This window comes from Mesocricetus auratus, unplaced genomic scaffold, assembly GCF_017639785.1.
Source record: "Mesocricetus auratus isolate SY011 unplaced genomic scaffold, BCM_Maur_2.0 Super-Scaffold_100676, whole genome shotgun sequence".
Taxonomy (NCBI): domain Eukaryota; kingdom Metazoa; phylum Chordata; class Mammalia; order Rodentia; family Cricetidae; genus Mesocricetus; species Mesocricetus auratus.
Window position 1 is genome coordinate 30,311,048 of NW_024429266.1, and position 23,472 is coordinate 30,334,519.

Consider the following 23,472-nt stretch of genomic DNA (forward strand, 5'->3'; position numbering starts at 1 on the left):
CTGTCTTGAAAACCCACCAAAAAAAAGTCAAACTGTTTGTAAAGAACTCGAGTGAATTACTAACTCTGTGGGCAGTGTGTTTCAAAACATCTTACACAAATAAATGTGTCTGCCAGAATAAACTAGCTTTGAATGGTAACCTAGAAAGTAAAATAAACCAAAGTGATTACTTCTCACAGGCAGTAACCTTCTATAGGAAGAACCAAAGCTATAGAGACGTATGGAAAATAAAAATACTTCAAAAGATAACAGAACATCTCATGTTCAGAAAGTAGCAAAACTTTTGGGGGCTTTTTTTTTGGTTTGGGGATTTTGTTGTTGTTTTGGGGGTTTTGGTATTTGGGGCTTTTTTTTGTTTGTTTGTTTGTCCATTTGAAATATCTATGTATGTCATCATTTTCCACTCAGTAAGCCTGGGCCAGGTGCCTTAATCCTGGTGCTGGGGAAAACACGTGACTACAACACACTCTCATGAACAGTCATAGATAGGAAGGTAGGATGGCCATAGCCTGGAAGATGCTGGAGCTCGAGTAACAAAAGCAGGAAGGGTGCAGCAGGGGGGTGCCATTCTACCCTGAAATTTAAAAGGGGGTAGCTTCCATAAGATGAGTTGGGTAAATCTTAGAGGAACCAGAAGTCTGGTCTTCTAAGGAAGTAGGATCAGACGGTGGGACAGAAGCAGCCCGTACACTGTGGATAAAGCTTGCTTGTGCCTTGTAAGTTCATGGAACTACAACTGGAGCTGTGGATGGCGGGTGAGTTCCTGGGATGTTTTCCTGAAATGAATTTTTTTACAAGTCAAGGACTTTCAAATGTTCCTTGAAGAAGCTAAGGAAACCCTTACAGGCTTAAATAAAAGATGATGCGAATTATATTTTAGACTATTTTTAATAAGGACGCTGGATAAGTCCAATGCAAATGGTGGGGTGGGATTAAATGTCTCCCACTTGGGAGATTTTTCTAGGGTGTTTTGTGCCAACCAAAAATGTAAGCATGTTCTATATTATCATCTCTGTTTCAGCTCTCCAAGTCTTATCTTCCTACAATGGTATGTCTTACTTCCCAAATACTGAAGGGCTGCACCCATGCAAATTAGTGCTCTTTTTCTAATTCATAAGGGTGTCTTGTTCCAATTCACATATTTCTTTAAGTGAGAAATAGTATAATTATAAACCAAAGTAAAGAGACTAGTAGATGCAGAGATAATTACAGTCATTCTTCATATAAAAATAATACTTGGCATATTCACAAGGAGTTATAACAAAGCATCTTGAGTGATTAAGATCCATGAGAAGTAATGGAGTCACATTCATTTTCAAATACTAGGTTTGCCCTCAGTGTTTTCAACCTGATGTTGATCCTGATGTCCTGGTTTGACTACTTGGGAAGCTCCGAGTCTTAGAATTAGCATTGGTTTTTCTTTACCCTTGATCAGTCAAACTTGGCAGAGCTCTCTGTCCCCAGAATGTGTCTCCTAGGATCATGTTGTCTTACTCTCTCCATCCCACTGCTTTTGACCCAAATCTGTATTCCTTCTCAGATGGACTCCTAAATTAAACTTTCAATCCCTCTCTCTACTTCCATTCTCATTGACTCCCAAACCATTTGTTTCTTAGGCTCAGTGAGATCACATGAAGAGTTTCGATTCTCTGGGTTGGGAGATGACTCAACAGATAACTGCCAATCCTGATGACCTGAGTTCAAATACCTGTGAACACGCACACACACACACACACAAACACACACACACACACACACACACACACAAGAGCTGAATCTCTACTTCCACATTTCATCTTTATAAGTTTCCTCTCCAAACTTACCTCTCTCTTTTTCTGATTGTTTCTGATATCCAGTCTGCCTCAGATATATTTGTGTTTCATGTCTTACCACCAAAACCCTACACACTTCCCCAAGAAGGATGCCTTGTGAGGAAGGACCTTGAAAAATGAGCTAAACAAAAGCCTTAGAAGATGTGGCTGGTGAGATAGCTTAGCAAGTAAGAGTGCTTCCTCTTCTTCTAGAGGACTCAAGCTCACCCAATGACTCACAATGCTTGTAACTCCAGCTCCAGGAAATCCAACACTCTCTTCCGGCCTCCAAAGGCACACACACACACACACACACACACACACACACACACACACACACACACACACACAAATACACACACACACACACACATACATGCACACACAAAACTAAAAATATAATAAATCTTGCAAACAAAAACTTTGGAAGAACACTATGGATGAAACTCGAGGTTTGAGTAGAGGGTTACTGGCATTCATGGCTCCCAAAGCTTAATTGGTCATCAGAGTCATTAAAAGAGCTTGAGAAAGACTCAAATCTCCCATTTCTTCCTAAAACTTCTGACTCAGCACACATTGAGTAGGGTGTGATAAACTTTATTTCTGAGAGACCCCATTAGAGCCAAATCTGTGAGTCTCCCCAGAAGCAAAAGATCTGTTCCAGCTATATGTCTCTGTGATAAGAACTCTTCCCAGTGTCCCAAAGAAAATGGAAGTGTTTTCACTCTATGTAGGGAGCTTTGATTACACTCTGTTGTTTCTCTTAAAACTTCCTAAAACTATTGTCTTTCCCATGATGTACATTCCTGAGCTCAGGGAGGTTGTACTAAATTCCAAGGCCAGAATAAGCTTTCTATAAAGATTTGCCAAATTAATTTGAGTTTCTTGTTTGTAGTTCTGTACTTGCAGGAGCAGAAGAGAACAGAATTGAAAACGGTACTGTTAACTACAGAAGGCTCCTGGTTATGGGACTGTGATCTCAGATCTGAGGTTAATGCACCTGCGATGGATGCTACTCATAGAAACCAGTCATACAGCATCAGTCCAAATGCAAATGTGAACCCAGAGAACAAAGTTCCACTTGGGTTTCAGAGCCACTAGTCCCTTTTCTTCAGGGGCTAATTTTCCTTTTCATTCTTCACATTAGTTGATGCTTCTCTTTAGAATTTGAATTGACCACTGGCAGCTATTTTAGGGTATGATGATACACTATAGAATTCAGTGATACAAAACAATAGTAGTAATTTTTCCCTGTGTATGGGACTAAGTCCATTGTGTAGCCTTCCCTTATGGAAAACAGCTAGCTAGATAAAGTGATTAGTGCTCACAAAATCATGTTTTAAACTGTATATCCAAAATATTTATGCAATACCAAGAGAATAAGAGAACATAACCTTCTTTAAATCTAACAGCTAAGCAATAGTGGAGAGACCACCTCGAATGCCCATTCCTGATAATGAACTTGATGTCTATAACCATCCGGGAGCCTTCATCCAGTGACTGATGGAAGCAGAGGCAAGCACCCACAGTTAAATACTGAACAGAACCCAAGGAACCCAGCGACAGAGAGAGAGGAGTGGTGAGCAAATTGGCAAAGAATGGGCTGGAAACACCAGCAGAGACAGCTGATCTGAACAGGGGAGAGCTCTTGGACCCCAGACCGACAGCGGGGAAGCCAGCATGGGACTGATCTGGACCCCCCCCCCCCCGAATGTGAGTGTCAGTGAGAAGGCCTGGGCAACCTGTGGGGCCCTGAGCAGTGGATCAGTGTCTATCCCTGGAATACAAACAGTCATCGTATGCCCATAGCACAAAGAGGGATGCTCTCTCAGCCTGGACTCTTAGGGGAGTGCCTGGACCCTACCCTGAGGGAAATGACAGACTCTAGATATCCCCTACATGGAAGGAATTGGCAATAGGGTGGGAGGCTGGGGGGGGATGGGGAGTGTGGGAGGAGGGGAGGGAGATTGACATGTAAAACAAGCTATTTAAAATTAAAATAAAAAGTGATAAAAAAAAACAGTTGCAAAAGCAAGTGTACATTGAATTTGTAAGGAAGCTGGTAGACCCAGAAGACAGATATGTCCCCAAGAGATAATTTGACAATATAAGGAATTTTTGGTCATTGAGACTGAGCATAAAACATTACTGATATAGAAGCTAAGGATGCTATTAAACATACCACAAGGGACACACACACACACACACACACACACACACACACACACACACACACTGAAAAATTATCAGCATAAAATGTGACTAATGCTAAGGATGAGAAACCATGGTGTAGATGTACCCTTGTCCATAACTGGCCAGGAATCAGGCATTGCATCATTCACTCTGAGCCTTCCTGTGTGTTTGTTGCTTTGTCTCTGTGATCACCATGACCATGATCACTGTGAGCAGGCTGCCACCCTCAGCTTGACAACTATGCATATACTCTATGCTATCCATATAGTGTCACAAATAGACTGACATCTGGAAATTATAAGAATTGTGTAGTAATTACTCCCTAGTGCATGAACTGCCTTTTTGGAGTTCATGCTCTATGGAGGGATGCCTTGCTCAGCCTAGATACGGGGGAGGGGAGGGTGCCTTGGTCCTACCCCAAGTGATGTGACAGACTTTGAGGGGTAGTTGGGGGGGCAGTGGGGAGATGGTGGAGGGAATGGGAGGATGGGAGGGAGATTGGAATGTAAAATAAGATTGTTTTAAAAATAAAAAATATGAAAGTGAAAAAAAAGAATTGTGCCAGAATAACATGATTTCTGGACTACACCTTCTGATACATCCACTCTATGATAGGAAAAGTTTTATGTTGTCAGTCTCAATTTTTTTGTCAAAAACTCTGTTCTTAATTGTTGTTCTTATTTTGAGAATAGAATGAAATCACCGATGTAATAAAGCAACCAACATGTCTGAATAGATCAATCGTGGGCAATTATAGCAGTGTTATTTGGGTTTGGGTTTTTTGTTTGTTTGTTTTGTTTTTGTTTTTAATCTCGAATGCCTTTTCAATGTTAACTCCCTGACTGACTATTATAGGGAGTTTTCTTTGTTATCCTTATGCAAATCATTGAATCAGACAATGAACCTTGGTCACTTTTAGTTCCCTCACTCTCAAAATGGAGAGTAGATTTTCTTCTGAGACGCCGCAGGTTTAACAGGAGCAAGTGTCTGTGCCTTGCATGTAGAAGAGTGTAACAAGTGTGGTCCATCCACCCTCAGTGTCTGCTCACCCAGGACTTGTTGGAAAATGCAGAATCTCAGTCTGTGCTTCAAAGCAAGCATAAATACAAGAAATTTGAAAAGTGCTAACCTAAAGCAGAGAGAGAGAGAAAGAGAGAGAAAGAGAGAGAGAGAGAGAGAGAGAGAGAGAGAGAGAGAGAGAGAGAGAGAGAGAGAGAGAGAGAGAGAGAGAGAGAGAGATGGGGGAGACAGAGAAATGAGCGAAGGCTCAGGCAAATCCCTGACAGGTTGCTAGAAACTCCCAGAACAAAATCGTACATCTTACAACACACTTAGCGTTTGGCAAAACCCCACCTCCACCCCCATCGTCAGGGACAGGGCTCCCCACTTCCTCAGGAATCCACCTTTATCTAGGCATCCTAACTTCATCTGAGTGGCAGAAAAGCCTTCCACTTACTCATCCAACTTTTCTTTAGTTTTGAATCAGTGTGTGTGTGTGTGTGTGTGTGTGTGTGTGTGTGTGTACATCTGTGTGTTCATGTACATTTGTGTGTGTGTGTTCATGTATATGATTGCAGGTGCATGTGTTCCATGGCACATGAGAAGGTCAGAGGACATCATAGGGTGTTGCTCATCACCTTCTACTTGCTTGAGACGCAATTCTTGCTATTTACTGCAGTGTTTGCCAGGCTAGCTGGCCCATGAGCTCCTGGGGATTGCCCTGTCTCTGCCCTGCACCTCACCATAAGAGTGCTAATATTACAGACACCTGCACCGCCACAGCTGCCTTTATGCTGATTCTGGGGATTTGAACTCAGGTCTTCAAATGTATATAGTAAAAGCTTTACCCACTGAACTATCTTCTCAGTCCCTCATCAAACATTTTCTGCACCTGACCTTTCTCCCATCTAAGGCCTGAGCTTTTAAATTCAAAAGTTGGTTGAATCTTTCCCTCTCTTTTTTGCTTGAACTTTCCTTCACCTAAAACCAGATAAGTGGAGATGGATGGGACTTAGAATTCCTCTAGCAAGGGCAGACAGGCAGACAGGCAGAGCTCTGACACACAACAGAGTGAGCTGTGCTAAAATAAAGGCTTCATCTATCACCTCCCTCCCCCCTTCCCCCCACCCCAGGCTGAGCCTACAGCAGAGGAAAGGTAACATGGTAGGAACCAAGGTGGAACACAGACAAAGGGATGCTGAGAACCGGAACACGGATCATTTTTTAGCAGGGTATCCTTCAGGGCTTCTAGGTCGGTGAAGCCCCATCCATCTCCATACACCCTATGAACCCCTAGTACCAATCTACAGTCAAGCTCAATATCTGAACACAATTAGATTATATCGCAGGCTATATTTTCATTCTTCTCTACTCAGAGCTTCTGTGTTCTGGCCTGTGTTCTCCCATCACCATGGCTACCAGCCCTTTATCCTACCTTGCTATGCTTGACACTTGGCAAAAGTCAGAAGATCTGTGTGCAAATCAGCTTCACTACTTCTCATTGGACAAATTAGTTGGCCTCTTAGCTTTCATTGTGTACTATTTTTTAAAAAGGAAGGAAAGAGTCTGTTCCAAGCTCCACAAAGGAGGCATCTCCTGCCTAGTCTGCCCAGTCTGGGAACCCAGTTAGGGACACAGGAGGCCCCAGTCTCAAACCTTCCCAGGGGCCAGGGGTGAGGAGCACTGAGCACTCAGCATGTGGCCCTAAAGGGGTCAAGACCATGCTGGAGAAACCCACAGAAACAGCTGACCTGAACAAGTTGGAGCTCACAGATTCCAATCAGACAACTGGGGAACCAGCATAACACCAAACCAGGCCCCCTGAACATGGGTGTCAGTGGGGAGTGGGGAGCTTGGGCATCTATGTGGCCTCAGGCAGTGGAACCATATTTATCCCTAGTGCACGAATGGGCTTTAGAAAACCATTCCTTATGGAGGGATACTCTCTCAGCCTAGATACATGGGGGAGGGCCTAGGTCCTGCCCCAAATGATGTGACAGACATTGATGATCCCCATGAGAGGCCTCACCCTCCCTGGGGAGTGGATGGGGGGATGGTGGGGAGATGGGAGGACAGGAGGGAAAGGAAACTGGGATTGGTATGTAAAATAATATTGTTTTAATTTAAATAAAAATTAATTTTAAAAAAGGAAGGGAGGGAGAAAGGGAGGGAAGGACAGAAGAGGAGAGACATAAATACAAATGTGAGTCTGCCACTCCTTAGAATTCAATAATTGTTATTTATCATCATACATATCATTATCTTAGCTTGAAGTCGACTTTGGTGAGTATGTTTATAACATAGAACTCAGCAAGAGAAATTGCTCTTTTCCAGAGAGCTGTCCCATCAGCATATGACCAGTGCCACACATCACAATGTTAAGATTTGGGGTCTATTAAGGTAAATGTAACATTATTGAATTAATTTCACTTTCTTCATTTTAAAATTTTATGTGACTGCTAAAAATCGTAAATCACATTGTAATATTTGCATTGGATAACTCTGTTTTAACCCACACAATAGGATGATCCCATCATACCCAGGGTAGTGTGGTCCTTGGGTATTTATTGGCATCATGGGGAGGGCTTGTGGGCCCTACAAATTAGTCTGAGATAATGTTGGTCACCTTCATCACAAGCTCTCTCTGAACCACTGTTCTTCGTGGGTCCTCAGGCCCTTGTATGGTCTAATTGCCTTGATATTCCATACTGATCTATTTCTCTGTTTCTATTTGTTGTGAATTAGGTCCCTTCCATGGCTACTGGAAATGACTACTCAATAACAGTACACTGTGAGGTTTCCATTTTATAAAGTTAGCACATAAAATATTATTTCTTGTCATCTTCCAATAATATTGTAGCCCTTTACTTATTGCTGAGAAAAAGAAAAGGGGATGAAAGCTAATTGATTGGTTTTAGTACACATGAAGGAAAATGATTCAGGCTACAACATAAGCAGTAAGAAGCACTGACCAGGCCAAAATAGGCCACAATCTAAGATCAGTGAATGCCCAAGATTATTAACTAGACTGTGTCTAACCTAGAATCACCTCCTACAAAAAGAAAAAAATTTGAGCTGCAGCGTCTCTGCTGGGAAGAAGAGCTAGGCAGTGGGGCTGATTGTCGGGTGTGGCCTGTAGAGTCCAGTAAGAAACACTTGATTTTTGGTTATTATTTACACTTCTATGTATGGGTGTTTTACCTGTATGTATTCTTGTGCACCATGTATACTATGTGTGTGGTGCCCAAGGAAGTCAGAAAATGGCATCAGATGCACTAAGCCTGGAGTTCCCAATGGTTGTGAGCCACCATGTGGCTACCAAAAAAGGAACCTGAATACTAACTCAGCCACAAAACCTTTGATCTACAATATGGCCTGCCCATTGCTAGGGCAATGGTGGCACAAAGCTTGTGGGAATAACCAACCAATGTCTGATTTGACTTAAGATCCACTCCATGAAAGGGAACCCAGACCTAACATTTTTTGGGCTATCACGAATCAGAAACTAGATATCCCAGAGACCTGTGGTAAAAACTAAATACTACTGGGGAGGGGAGAAAAGGGAACAATACAATGACTACTGATAATTCTCTGCTATACTCATAGATCAGTGCCATACTCAACCATCATCAGAGAAGCTTCCCCTTGTAGCAGATGGGAACAAATACCGAGACACACAACCAGACATTATGCAGAGAAAGAGACTGAGGAACACACAGGTCTAATGGGATATCTCCATCAAATCCCACTCCTCAGAGCCCAGAGAACCACAAGGAAGATGAAATATAAAGAATATAAGATCCAGAGAGGATGGAGGACATCAGGAGAACAAGGACCTCTAAGTCAACTGAGCAAACCTCATAGGAACTCCCAGAGACTGAAGAAGCAAGCACAGGGCCTATATTACACAGGTCCTCTGTGTGGACATTATAGCTTTCTGTTTTCTGTTTTTTATGGGACTCCTGAGTCTGCAAAGGAGTGGGTCTCTGATTTTTGTGCCTTCTCTTAGGGCTCTTTTCCTTCTGTGGATTTGTCTTGTCCAACTGTGATGGGAGGGTTTTTGTTTTATCTTATTGTATTTTAGTTTGTTATGTTTGGTTGTTATCTCTTAGAAGCCTGTTCTTTTCTAATAAGAGACATAAAAAGAGTGAATTCAGAGAGGAGGTGGGGAGGGACTGGGAAGAGTAGAGGGAGGCGAAACCATAGTCAGGATATAGTGTATGAAAAAATAATCAGTTTTCAATAAAAGGGGGAAGGGATGCTTAAAGAAAAGAAAATGACCACACACGGTAAAAGGTAGCATGACATGAGGAGGTGAAGCCAGCACCTAGGATGAGGGAAGTCTGTTTTTCACATAGTTAATGGAAAATTCCTAGAAGCCTTCAATAAGAAGTGATTTCAAGACAGATTTGGCATCAGATTTGAGCTTTGTAAAGTTATTATCTGGCTTGTATGGAACAGGCCATCACAGTGAGGCAGGGGTTAAAACAGGAAGCCGAGTGAAGAGTCTATCATTGTTCTGGCAAGAGATGTGAAATGCCTTGACTTCTGGGGTGTGGCAATAGAGGACACTAATGATCAGATCCAATAGACCCTCAGGCTTAAACAACAAGATCAACTGGATTAGACATGAAAAGCAAAGAAATCAAGCTCATTTCTAATTTGCTGGGCCTGCATAACTGTGAGTTGGTACCACAGGCCAGGATTAGACTGCCAAGAGGCAGACAAGGGGATGTGCTTTGCAAACTGAGAGCTCAGGTCTGTGCATCTCCCCATTCAAGCACACCATGCTTTCCAAGAATCACTCTCTTTTTGTCATTTCAAAGGCAAGGAAACAAAAGCAAAGCATTTATGCAACTTGACTGGGGTTACTGGCACATTTAGCCTACATGACATTTACTGGCCTACATGACATTTCCCTTTGCACAGTATCATAAGCTTAGTATCCCTGAATTGTAATCCCAGTCACTGTTTACTGTTGCTACGACTCCCCCCCCCCAATTTCCTAGGTCCTAATTTCTCTCCTTTTGAAAATGAACTTTTTTTGTTCCCAGTTTGCACGAAAGTTAAGTGGAACAACGTAGGCAGTATGCAAAACAAAGTACAAAATAAATTTTCAAGAGAAATTCATGAATATTCATCAGCGGTGATTGCCTGCATAAGAGCTGCACAAGATGGGGCTTGTGAACATTCCATCATGGATAGGGGAGGGGCTCCTGAGCCACCTCTCACTCCCTGAAGTGCTGCCTGCAATTAAGATCGCTGGGAAGTGTAGACATTTGCTTCAGTTGTGGAGTGACTGTTAAGGGACCCACATTGGGTTTTGGTTTTGGTTTTTGTTTTTGTTTTTTAGTTTTTTTGAGACAGAGTTTCTCTGTGTACCTCTGGATATCCTGGAACTCACTCTGTAGACCAGGATTGTTTTGAACTCACAGAGATCTGCCTGCTTCTACCTCCTGAGTGCTAGGATAAAAGGCACATGCCACCACATTCTTCTAAGTAAGCCCCAACCATGCTCATACAAGCAATTCTAATTAAACTCAATGGTCACAAGAAAAACAAAGCAAAAGGCAGGAAAGTAAAACAGGTCTCTGGGAAGGGGCTTGGCAGGAATAGGAAGATGATGAGAGAAGGGAATAGAGAGAGGGTGAAAATCACACACACACACACACACACACACACACACGTATACATATATATGAACTGACAAAAATTTAAAGGTGTTAGCAATATTGCAGTTCATCTCCAAAGTTAAGAATATAAAACTATTACCATCCTGGAATCACTCTTACAAACAAAGAAAGGAAGGAAGGAAGGAAGGAAGGAAGGAAGGAAGGAAGGAAGGAAGGAAGGAAGGGAGGGAAAGGAAAAAAAATCCCTAATAGTCAGACTTAGCCTATGGTCCTTGCCATATTTCTTGTTGTTATAAATGAAGATCAATATGAGAATCTGATTGCCTGTGGTGAGTGGTCCCTCAAGGATGGGGAAGGTATTGACTGAAACATGAAATAAAATCTGACTAAGTAGAGGAAACATAAAAAGCAAAGACAAGATAGGAAAACTCCACCACACGGGTCTGAGATGAGCAGAGGGGAAAAGTCCCAACTGTAACCAGGGAAAGTTAGTTGCATCAGAAAAAAAAAAGCCACAAGCACTACAATCATCACTCATGTCATGTCATAAGAATCTTGAAACTGGAAATCCAGAAGGAAAAAAGGAAACCTTTCCCTGAGTTCCCACAGGTGTAGCAGCCTCCTCTGTACTACCACAGCTCACCCTAACAAAAAGGAAGCTGCATGTAATTTCTCCTTCTCTGTCCTAGTACTTTTCTTTGGTAGGAGCCGTGGAGGGTTCAGTCAGTCACCAAAATGACGTCTTTCCAATGACTTTTAAAGGTCAAATAAGAAAGTAATGATTAAAATGGGCACAGAAAGCAAAAGCCAGGCGCAGTGGTATGCACCTATAATCCCAGCACTTGGTACGCAAGACAAAAGCCAGAGTTCAAGGCTAGCCCTACCTACATAGTGAGTTAAGGGCCAGCCTGGGCTGCATGAGACTCTACTGTCAAAATGAAAGAACAAACAACTGACAGAGGAAAGTATCAGAAGCAGGGTAAAGGCAAAACTATGTAGACACACAGAAATGAGGAGTTGCCATGCTGCATTTTGGAAGTCTAAGGCCTTTTCTAACCGTCGTATGCCAGTCTCAGCCAGCTTTCTCCTGGTTCCATCCAGATGATGTCTCTGGGTGGAGTCTCTGGTTCCTTCACTACGTGAGGGGCGTTAGCACAACAGGAAGACCTTAGTATCACGGCTTGCTGTAGATTTTCAGCCATAATGGAAGGATCATGGGAGGAACTTAGTAAAATACTTCACTTTTTCAAACCTGCAAACCAAGAAAGCGCCTCCTGGGAGCAAACTGTGCCTTACCTGGGCTTGCAGTTCTGTCCTCCAGACTAGGAGAGAATTGATTTTTGTCAGAGAGAAGGGTGGGAACAATGATTTCACTTTCTGCTACTAGGTGACAGTAAGATGATGCCTATGAGTGCCTGACATGCCGCCTTTAATAAACACTTACCAGCATTGGTGGCACACGCCTTTAATCCCAGCACTCGGGAAGCAGAGACAAGAGGATCTCTGTGAGTTCAAGGCCAGCCTGGTCTACAAGAGCTAGTTCCAGGACAGCCTTCAAAGCCACAGAGAAACCCTGTCTCGAAAAACCAAAAAATAAAAATAAGCACTTACACTTGTCTGATAATCTGGAGTTTCCATCTCACCAAAACAGGTTTTTTGTTTGTTTGTTTGTTTGTCTTAAGTGGGAATGAACCTTTGCAAAGTTGGAAAGGTGGCTCAGCATTTAAGAACCCTCGATGCCCCTCCAGAGCACCTTCGTTCTAGCACCAGTAACCACAGGGCAGCTCACAACTGTCCATAACTACAGCTTCAGGGGATTTAATACCCTCTTCTGGCCTCCTCAGGCACTGCATCCATGTGATACACACAAGTGTTGCTGGTGTCTGCTTCTGCTTCCATCAGCCACCGGAGGAAGGCTCTAGGATAGCATATGAGGTAGTCATCAATCTCATTATCAGGGAAGTGTATTTAAGGTAGTCTCTCCACTATTGCTTAGATTGTTAGTTAGGTTCATCCTTGTAGATCTCTGGACATTTCCCTAGTGCCAGATATCTCTTTAAACCTTTTATTGCTCCCTCTATTATGGTACCTCTTGTCTTGCTCTCCTGACTTAATCTTCCTGCTCCCTCATGTCCTCCTCTCCCCTCCTCTTCTCCCCTTTTCTTTCTCCTAACTCCCTCTCCCCTCACCCCATGCTCCCAATTTGCTTAAAGGAGATCTCGTCCCTTTCCTCTTCTCTAGGGGACGATGTATGTCTCTCTTAGGGTCCTCCTTGTTTCCTAACTTCTCTGGAGGTTTGGATTGTAGGCTGGTAACCCTTTGCTCTATGTCTAAAATTCACGTATGAGTCAATACACACCATGTTTGTCTTTTGTGAATGACCAACCCTAACTTAATTTCAAGTGTGAGGCTCGGGATCCCATCAAATTGGTCAAAGTGTGGCTTCCTTTTGTGTAAACGGGTTTTTTTCTTCTTTCTGCAGACATCTGAGAACAGACCCCCAATAAAAATCAAGAGTTTTCAATAGAGGAGTCTAAAATGGCTGAGAGGCACTTGAGAAAGTGCTCAACATCCTTAGCCATCTGGGAAATGCAAATCAAAACAACTCTGAGATACCATCTCACTCCTGTCAGAATGGCTAAAATCAAAAACACCAATGACAATTTATGCTGGAGAGGATGTGGTGAAAGGGGGACACTCCTCCATTGCTGATGGGAGTGCCAACTTGTTCAGCCACTTTGGAAATCAGTATGGAGATTCCTCAGAAAAATGGGAATAAACCTACCACAAGACCCAGCAACTCCACTCTTAGGCATATATCCAAAAGATGCCCATTCATACAACAAAGATGTCTGTTCCACTATGTTCATAGCAGCTTTATTTGTAATAGCCAGAACTTGGAAGCAACCTAGATGTCCCTCGCCCGAAGAGTGGATAGAGAAAATGTGGTACATCTACACAATGGAGTACTATTCCCCAGAAAAAAACAATGGAATCCTGAGATTTGCAGGCAAATGGATGACACTAGAAGAAACCATCCTGAGTGAGGTAACCCAGTCACAAAAAGAGAAACATGGCATGTACTCCCTCATATATGGGTTTTACACATAGATCTGGGGAGTGCCAGCCTACAATCCTATGGCCAGAGAGTCTGGGAAACAGAAACTTCATTTAGTGGCTGATGGAAGAAGAGGCAGACTCCCTTGGTTAAGTACTGAGCTGAACTCAAGAAAGCCAGTAACAGAGAGGGAGGACTGATGATCAAAGGGATTAAGACTGGGCTGGTTTAACCCCCAGAAACAGCTGACCAGACAAGGGTTAACTCTTGAATCCCAGGCATCAGCCTGGGAATCCAGCATGGGACTGATCAAGACCCCCTGAATCTGGGTGTCAGAGAGGAGGCCTAGGGAATCTATTGAGCCTTGGGCAGCAGATCAGTACCCATCCCAAGTATACACATGGACTTTGGATTCCCATAGAACAATGTGAGATGCACTCTCACCCTGAACTCTTGGGGAAGGGTCTAGGCCCTGCCCTATATGAAATGACAGACTATGGACACCCCCATGGAGGGCCTCACCCTCCCTGGGGGAATGAGGGGATAACGGGGGGGGGGGGGAGGGCACGGGAGGAGGAGAGGGAATAGGAGAGGGACCTGGAACTGACTTGTGAAGCAACCTCATTCCTTATCTAAATTTAAACTGGAAAATAAAATAAAAAAATCATGTATTGACAGAAGCAGGAAGGAAGGGAAGAACTCTATTGTGTATGCATCTTGTCTCAGGGTGCAAGGGGGGGCCCCAGGAGTAGGAAAAGCTGGTAGCCAACAGTACAGAGGACCAGTTGATCCCATAACACCTAAGCAGAGGAAGATGACATGAAAGAAGGGCTGCCTGAGGGGGATGCCCATCAACTTAGCAGAAACTGCAAGGATATGACCCAGCCTAAACCCCAGGGTGATTTCCTCTAAACTAACAAACAGACAGGACATGATGTAGATGGAATATAAACTCAGAAGCCTTTAAAGCTAAAACACACCATCTTTTTTAAAGATTTTATTCTATTTTTATTTTACTGTGTGTGTGTGTGTGTGTGTGTGTGTGTGTGTGTGTGTGTGTGTAGGGGAAAGGTATGTGTCTATGAGTGCTGGGGTCCATGAAAGCAGAGATGTCTGGTCACCTAGGGCTGGAGTTGCAGACAGCTGTGGGCACTAGGAATCAAACTCAGTTCTGGGAGAACAATAGGAGTCCTTAGCTACTGAACCATCTCCCCAAGCCCACATGTCATCAATTTTAACCCATGCTACCAAACTGGTCCCAACACTCACTGGTAGATCTTAGTGATGAGAGCTATTCTTATTGAGTTCTTTGAAAACCACACTGGATACTTTGCATATAGTAGCTTTTTGAGTCATCAAAAACATCAAAACAATGAGGAAACTGGGGTTCACGAAAGCTAGATGTCATCTTCAGAGTCGCACGCTAATTAGTGGGGTCAAAACTCAAACACTGGTTCTCCCTAGCTACAGTTCTAGTGTTGCGACACACAGGTCGTAGTGGAGATTTATGAGACTAAGTATGTAGAGGTGTGCTTACTATATGGGGCAGCAGTAGGTGGAGACAGAACCTTACCAGAAGACAGCTTTCCCACCCAAACCGGAGCTCTAGCCAGGACTGTCCCCACTGCCACCTAAGCCTTCTATCCACCAGGTACTTTCATTCCCTTTGCAATGAAATAATCCATCCTCCCATCATCTCCTGATTCTCTCTTCCTATCTGCATGCTAGCCTTCATTTCTATTATTGGGCTTTAATAGTACCCTTCTGTTTTCTATCTCTCCTTACTGTAGTATTTCTTTGCATAGAAATGCCAAGAAGGTTTCTGAACAATGTTCTTTCCTGTCCTTGTCATCCATAGCAACTGGGAAGGAAAGGTCCTGCAGTGAAAGGTTAGCTAAATACCACTGGTTCGGTTGTGACAGAGGTCTTCTTCCTCCCTCAGAGTGAAAGAGGAATTCACAATGAGAAACAGAAGTCGCTGTTTCAGGTGCATAGACATCTCTTTTTCTTACTTTTTCTGGCATCCAAATACCAACACTCAATTTTCCTGCATTAATAGTGGAATAAAAACTCCATTGAAAATAGAAAAACAATAACTTTCTATAGATAGCTTTTACATGGCAAGAAAGCAATAAGCAGTGGTGATCAGTTGTGGTGGTCAGGCTGTTCACTGCCCTAAGTTAGTCTATGTTGTAGGAAACTGGCCTTTAGGCTGTGCCTTTCCCTGGGTGACTTCATTTTATAAAGCAGAATCTGACGTCATGCAGTGCTCATAAATCACACTACCTGCCCATCACCAACCAAGAGGCGCTTAAAAGTAAATGTGTGAAATTGGCCTTTAGGCTGTGCCTTTCCCTGGGTGACTTCATTTTATAAAGCAGAATCTGACGTCATGCAGTGCACATCACCACCACCACCTTCCCAGCACCAACCAAGAGGCACTTAAAAGAAGTTACCACCTATAAACTTAATCAAAGTAGACTGGAAAAGCATGGGCACATTGGGAATATTAAAACTATATCAGAAAAACCAGGCTCAGGAACTTACTGGACATACCAAAATTCATGTGTTGAACACTTGGTCCCCAGATGCTGGTGGTATATGGGTTGATTGGATCTTAGGGTGCTACCTTCAACAATGGGTTAACCCACTGAAGAGGTCATACTGATGGGCCATTGGCTAATAAGGCTTGACTGGAGGAAACAGACCACCAAGGATGTGTCTATGGGGTTATATTATGCCCCTGGACCCCTTTTGTTCTTGTTCCTTGGTTACAAGAGGGGACCAGATCTTCTCTGTCACATGTTGTCTCATGATGTTTCTGCTTTGCCACAGGCTTAAATGCATCTGGACCAGATGACGGCAGACTTAGACTTCAGAAACTATGATCCCAAAGTAAGTGTTCCTCTTAAATAGTATGTCTTAAATAATTCTATCACTGTGTTTCAGACCCTCTCAGAAAGACATCTACGATGTGGCTATCTCAAGCTCTGAATCTTACTTCCGGACCTAACATAAATCGACTTGTATCTTGGTCTTTTCCTAGCCTCAGTTTCCACATGTTCTGAATGGAAGACACAGGGTTAGACAACATGTCAAGGTCCTACTGCTACAATAATAGGTGGCAAACAACCAAATCTCAGTCATACAATAGAAATATCAGTTGATTAACTCTGGCATTTGTATGTCAGCTAGGGACCAGCTAGCTGAGGCTTGACTTGGCTCTGCTCAGTATGTCTCCTATTCCAGAGAATAGAGAGATATTCTGGGCACTTTGTTGTCATGGCAATGACAGAGCAAAGCAGAATAGTGTCAAGGTTCCATGATAGGCTGCTGCCACCAAAAGCCTTTGACAACTGAGTTACGTGTGAACACTGAATTTGCTTCTTCATACTCTGAAGAATGGGAAGTCCGAAACCAAAGCAGTGACATGTTCAACATTTGACAAAGGCCCAGCTGCTGTTTGCAAGATGGTACCACGAACGTCACAGTCACATGGCAAAGAATGTGGCTAAAGGAAAGAACTAGAACCTTTAAAGTAATGTATAAGCAGACCTCAACTGTGACCTTAATAGGGTGGAAACTCTTTGTAAAGTACATGAGACACCTTCCATAAAGATAGGTTCAACCTTTATAGATAGAACTTGAAAAAAGCAAGTTTAGAAGAAGGGTCTTGGGGAGAGTCTGGAATGATCTCTGGCCACACAGATTGCATGAAGATCGCCAGGCAAGGACCTTCTGTGTGGAAAACAGGTTTGCATTCCTTCCTTGTAGGAACCACTCCATGTGCTTAACGTTCCAGGTTCCACTACTATCTCTGTGAGCACAAAGACCTCTGTGCCCCTATAGAGTAGGTCCTTAAAAGATATGTATTATGATTTCATCTCAAATACTCTAGTTGGGACCTAGAGTGTAATATATACTCCATTTTAAACTTTCTATAGGGCTGATACATAAAATATGCCTAATTATTTTAAATATTATAAAATGTTATTATATCACAAATCAAATTTTAGTTTTGTCCATCTCTAAAAATTAAAAGTGAGACTCTAAAACACACTTTTTAACACTGCTGAGATTATTTTCTACTATAATTTCCAGTCACATTTTTTGACTTGTCTTTTCACATTTACTGCATTTCCTGTGGGTGTTGGCACCTCCACACTCAGTCACTAATCTGACAAGGATTCAAAAGTGTCTCCAGCATTTTGATGTGCTATTTTCATTTTTCATGTTTCCCTTAACTTATGTGCCTTCCTTTTAATTACTTTCTACAAAATAATTTTGTGTTTAGAAGCAAAAAAAATTTAAAAGATCATGCAATTTAATAAGAAATCCCTATTGCAATTTATTTAATTGTCCATCTACTTAAGTGCTATTCTGACAAAAGTTAAGAGATAGCCATGGCTGAAGAGTTAGAAAGGTACTTAATCTTCAGAAAATAGCCAAGAATTCAAATGCCATATTCTGTAGGTCTTTGAAGTGTCTATCTAAATATATCTGTTTATGACCTTGAAAACATACCTAACATAACTACATGTTTGACTATTATAGGTGACTAACTATTAATCTGTTCTCAATTATACATTACATTTTTAAATGAGCTGCCTAAATACAATACCACAAACAAGAGTAGAAACACACATATAGTATAGCAAATATAACCTTGAATTTGTATCAATAAAGCAAAATCCATACCAATGTGAAATATTTGAGACTAGTAGTTTTTTTTGGTTTTGTTGTTGTTGTTTAGTTTAAAATTAAATTCAATGATCTACCTTTTTATCCTATCATTTTTATATCTGGCTATTTTCTTAGAGATCTTTGAATTTAACTTCTTTGTTTTTTACTATGACCAATAACAACTTGTAACCGACCCCCCAAAATCTGTTAAACAACCAAAATCCACTTCTACCCATTTCTTGGGAATGTGGGTATCATTTTCTATTCTACTTCCTGTTGTTTGTGGGCACTGGTAACTTTGGAGAGCCTTCAGAAAATCAGGGTAATTGTTTGGTCTTGACTTGAGTAGTTTGTGAGGTTCAACCATCTCAGCCGGTAGCCTTGAAGCTGTTCCAGATGCAGAACTTCAAGGAAACTGCAAGAGAGACATTTTGAGATTCTGGATCACCAAGGCCATTTGTTTTCATTGGTATCTGATCCTCTTGCTCTGAAAATACATAAACTTTTATAGGTAACATACATATCTGTATTAGTACAAGTATAGACTGTGTGTTGTTTTTTTTATGTTTGAGCAGGCAAAATATAGGTTATGTTTTTGTAGTTGTTTTAAGGTTTATTTCTTTTTGTCTGTAGTCAGGGTTTTCAGGAGGTCTTCCTCAATCAAACTTTATCATCTTTAAGCTGGAATGAACTCACAGCCTCTCATTTCCTGTGGAAATAAAAGCATAACCTCACTCCCAAAGCAATACATCTTTTGACTTCCATTTTTAAGTCAAGATATTTTTAAATATATAGGTTGGTTTAATCCAACAGTTTCTATAATCCAGAGTGTCTTAGCAGCTGTTGTTCCTTCATTAGCAACGAGAAAATCTAAAGGCAACACAATAACATATAGGATCCAGATTTTCTGTGTATTTCCCATCTTTATGGGGCTTTTTCTTTTATATTACTTTACTCCCTTTTTAAAGACTTTATTATTTTAAAACTATATGTATTATTTTAAAACTGTATATTCATATATACATACATATGTATATATTATGACTATCCATACCCTTTTTATTTTCTTTCCCAAGCTTTTGTACATTTTTAAACACCCTGAACCCATTCAGAAATTTTTTCCATCTGGATCTGTCTTTACTGTGCATCTGTAACCTTCTCTGTCTGCATGAGCAAAACCCCAAACCTGCCATACAGCACACGGTGGAGCTCACACTGGCAGCTCAAGATCGCAGGCACTGGTTGGGAGATACATCTCTGTACTACACCTGGCACAATACATGAGACTAGGAAGCCACATTTGACTCCATTTTTGTGTGTCTAGAAACTTTTTAAAGCTTTCAAAGGTCTTATGTGGATGTAGGTGCCAGACATTTGGGCACCACATGTAGGCAGATTTGCTGTTCCATCAGCCAGCTCCCCAGTAACCACAAGAGACGTAATATTAATTATAAATGCTCAGCCTATAGCTCAGGCATATTACTGACTAGCTCATACAACTTAAATTAACCTATTTCTATTCATCTATGTGCTGCCTCAAGACTCATTTACCTAATCTATGAACTTTCCACATTGCTTTTTCCTCATCTGCCTCATGACTCCTCTGACTCTGCCCTTCATCTTCCCAGTGTCCTTAGTCTGGCTCTCCCACCCAACCTTATCCTGTCCAGCTATTAGCCAGTCAGCTTCTTTATTGAACAAGTACAGTAGGAAGCTAGGGAGTGAGTGAATGGCTAGCTAGGTAATATGAAAAAATAGAGAGCATCAAGCATTACATTTCTGAGGCAGAAACAGTTGTTAGTAAGCAGCATTCCTAGAAAGGATACTCAGGTCTGTAGTGTGCAAGCTTGTGTCTTTCTGGCATGCCTCTAAAATTTCTATAACATTCAATACATTTCTATAACAGACTGTAAAGATCTTTTAAAAACTCAAAGTATCTTCAGTGCAACTGAATTTGTGTTCATCACTGAAGACAGTAGTCTAGAAAATGAATCTTCAACAGCTTCTGACTTGAAGAGAAGGGAACTTTCACAGAGTAGAATGTAGAGAGTACATGTAGAAGTGCCTCAATGAAAGGAATTTCAAAACTTAGCTTTTATATGTGTTAAAAAATGTGTTCCACTCTTAGAAGAGAAAGTGGGTCGTACCCTTGAACGAATTGGTACAGGAGACAGCTTCCTGAACATAACACTAGTAGCTCAGACAGTGAGATCAACAATTAATAAGTGGGACCTCCTGAAACTGAGAAGCTTCTGTAAGGCAAAGGACACAGTCAGCAACACAAAAAGGCAGCCCACAGAATGGGAAAAAAATATTCACTAACCCCACATCTGACATAGGGTTGATCTCCAAAATTTACAAAGAACTCAAGAAGCAAGTCTCCAAAACACCAAAGGATCCAATTAAAAAGTGGGCTGCAGAAATAAATAGAGAATTTTCTATAGAGGAGTCTAAAATGGCTGAGAGGCACTTGAGAAAGTGCTCAACATCCTTATCCATCTGGGAAATGCAAATCAAAACAACTCTGAGATACCATCTCACTCCTGTCAGAATGGCTAAAATCAAAAACACCAACGACAATTTATGCTGGAGAGGATGTGGTAAAAGGGGAACACTCCTCCATTGCTGGTGGGAGTGCCAACTTGTTCAGCTACTTTGGAAATCAGTATGGAGATTCCTCAGAAAAAATGGGAATAAACCTACCACAAGACCCAGCAACTCCACTCTTAGGCATATATCCAAAAGATGCCCATTCATACAACAAGGATGTCTGTTCCACTATGTTCATAGCAGCTTTATTTGTAATAGCCAGAACTTGGAAGCAACCTAGATGTCCCTCACCCGAAGAGTGGATAGAGAAAATGTGGTACATCTACACAATGGAGTACTATTCCCCAGAAAAAAACAATGGAATCCTGAGATTTGCAGGCAAATGGATGACACTAGAAGAAACCATCCTGAGTGAGGTAACCCAGTCACAAAAAGAGAAACATGGCATGTACTCCCTCATATATGGATTTTAGACATAGATCTGGGGAGTGCCAGCCTACAATCCCATGGCCAGAGAGTCTGGGAAACAGAAACTTCATTCAGTGGCTGATGGAAGAAGAGGCAGACTCCCACAGCTAAGCACTGAGCTGAACTCAAGAAAGCCAGTAACAGAGAGGGAGGACTGATGACCAAAGGGATTAAGACTGGGCTGGCTTAACCCCAGAAACAGCTGACCTGACAAGGGTTAACTCTTGAATCCCATGCTGATGCCTGCAAATCCAGCATGGGACTGATCAAGACCCCCTGAATGTGGGTGTCAGTGAGGAGGCCTAGGTAATCTATTGAGCCTTGGGCAGTAGATCAGTATTCATCCCGAGTATACACATGGACTTTGGACTCCCATCCAACAATGTGAGATGCACTCTCACCCTGAACTCTTGGGGGAGGGTCTGGGCCCTGCCCTGGATGACATGACAGACTATGGACACCCCCATGGAGGGCCTCACCCTCCCTGGGGAAATGAGGGGATAATGGGGGTTGGGGGAGGGCACGGGAGGAGGGGAGGGAAAGGGAGAGAGACCTGGAGCTGACTTGTGAAGCAACCTTGTTTCTAATCTAAATTTAAACTGAAAAATAAATAATTAAAAAAAATGTGTTCCATGAAGGCTGGAAAGATGGCTCTGTTTTTAAGAGGGCTTGCAGCTGCTCTATGAAATCTATTTCCCAGGACCACTGCTGGGCAGCTTACTGTAACTCCAAGAGCTGACATCCTGAAGCCTCATAGGACTCCAAAGGCCTGACTATGAGTCTCCATGTCTTTCTCAATTATGCCTTCTACCCAGGTGAAAGGTTTCCAGAACCATTCAGCTACTTGGAGATTCCCCTCTTTAGAGAAGGCAGACAAGATGTAGATAATAGCAGAGTATTGCTTGACAATGAATTCCTTCACAAGGAAATAGGGGGCAGAATTCTTTTAGTGAAAGTAATCATGTGGGTCTTCAAAGATAAAGAATCTCTCCATATGGGACAAGACTACAGAATAAAAAAAAAAAGATGGTATTTCTGGGTTTGAAGAAGGAAGAAGGGGCAGAAACCAACAAACATGAACAGCCTCCAGCAGTTCAAATGTTTATGTCTCGAGGGTCCAAAAGGAAAGATGTGACTGGAAAGATGATTTAGCCCAGGGAGACTAGAGGCAAAGTTCCTACTTTGTGTTCTTTTTAGACACTAGGTTTTATGGTAAATTATTGAAGCAACCACAAAAAAATCTGAGACACAATCCTCAGGTTTGGCAGTTTTACCTCCCCCCCTCCATCAAAACATGGAAAGCAAATCACAACTTCCTCCTGACGAAAAAGTTCCCAAGTCACTAGGACTCCCCTCTTTATCACTGCCCTCTCCTACCACCTTCTCACACCTCACTCACCAACTTACAGTGGTGGCTTCTATCTGCTTTGACCCCGCATTCCAGGACATATCCAGACCTGCCCACTCCTCCCCCTGTCCCTGTTTTCACCTTCCTCTAGCGAGGCTCCCTCCTTCACGTCTCTTCTGATTTTGTCCTCTTCTACTTCTACTCACAACAGTTTTCATGGTGTCACTGAGAGTAATCTCAGCAGTCTGGACACATACATACTGGGAAATGTGTTCCAGAAGTGGATGTGGTCCCTTGCATCTTCCAAGTTACATCAGTGCACTAACGTAAGTTTGGGTCTAGATAACAAATTTTGTTTCTACCAAGCCCTTCAAAAGTCACTTCTTCCTCTTAATTTATAAATGTTTACATAGTAATGGATTAAGAGGAAACATTTGAATCAGTCCAAGTATGTAAGCAATGCATTTGCAGAAGAAAATCATCTGTTCCTTCAGAAGCTGTGATACAAGACTCAGACACAGCGTTCTAAATGAAATGGATTCTTTATCATGTCTTAAAATTGAGTCTTGTGTTTGGTATTACATGGCCAGAAGTGTTGGCTAGATGATTCTGCAGTTCATAAACATGGTTAATTATACTGAAATAGGAGATGACTGCCAAACATAAGCTCTAGATTCAGTAAATTTACTAGGGAGCACCTAGAACTTTCACAAGAAACCACATGACTCC

General features: G+C 42.1%; 1 long non-coding RNA gene across 1 annotated transcript; it reads right to left on the reverse strand.

The window, feature by feature from the left end:
* Positions 1-18,964: 18,964 nt before the first annotated feature.
* On the reverse strand, positions 18,965-23,045 carry LOC121137009. The gene is made up of 2 exons (XR_005874223.1): positions 22,885-23,045; positions 18,965-19,086 (listed from the first exon to the last, which is right to left on the reverse strand). It is a non-coding gene; the product is annotated as an uncharacterized LOC121137009 (long non-coding RNA).
* Between the last annotated feature and the right edge of the window lie 427 nt (positions 23,046-23,472).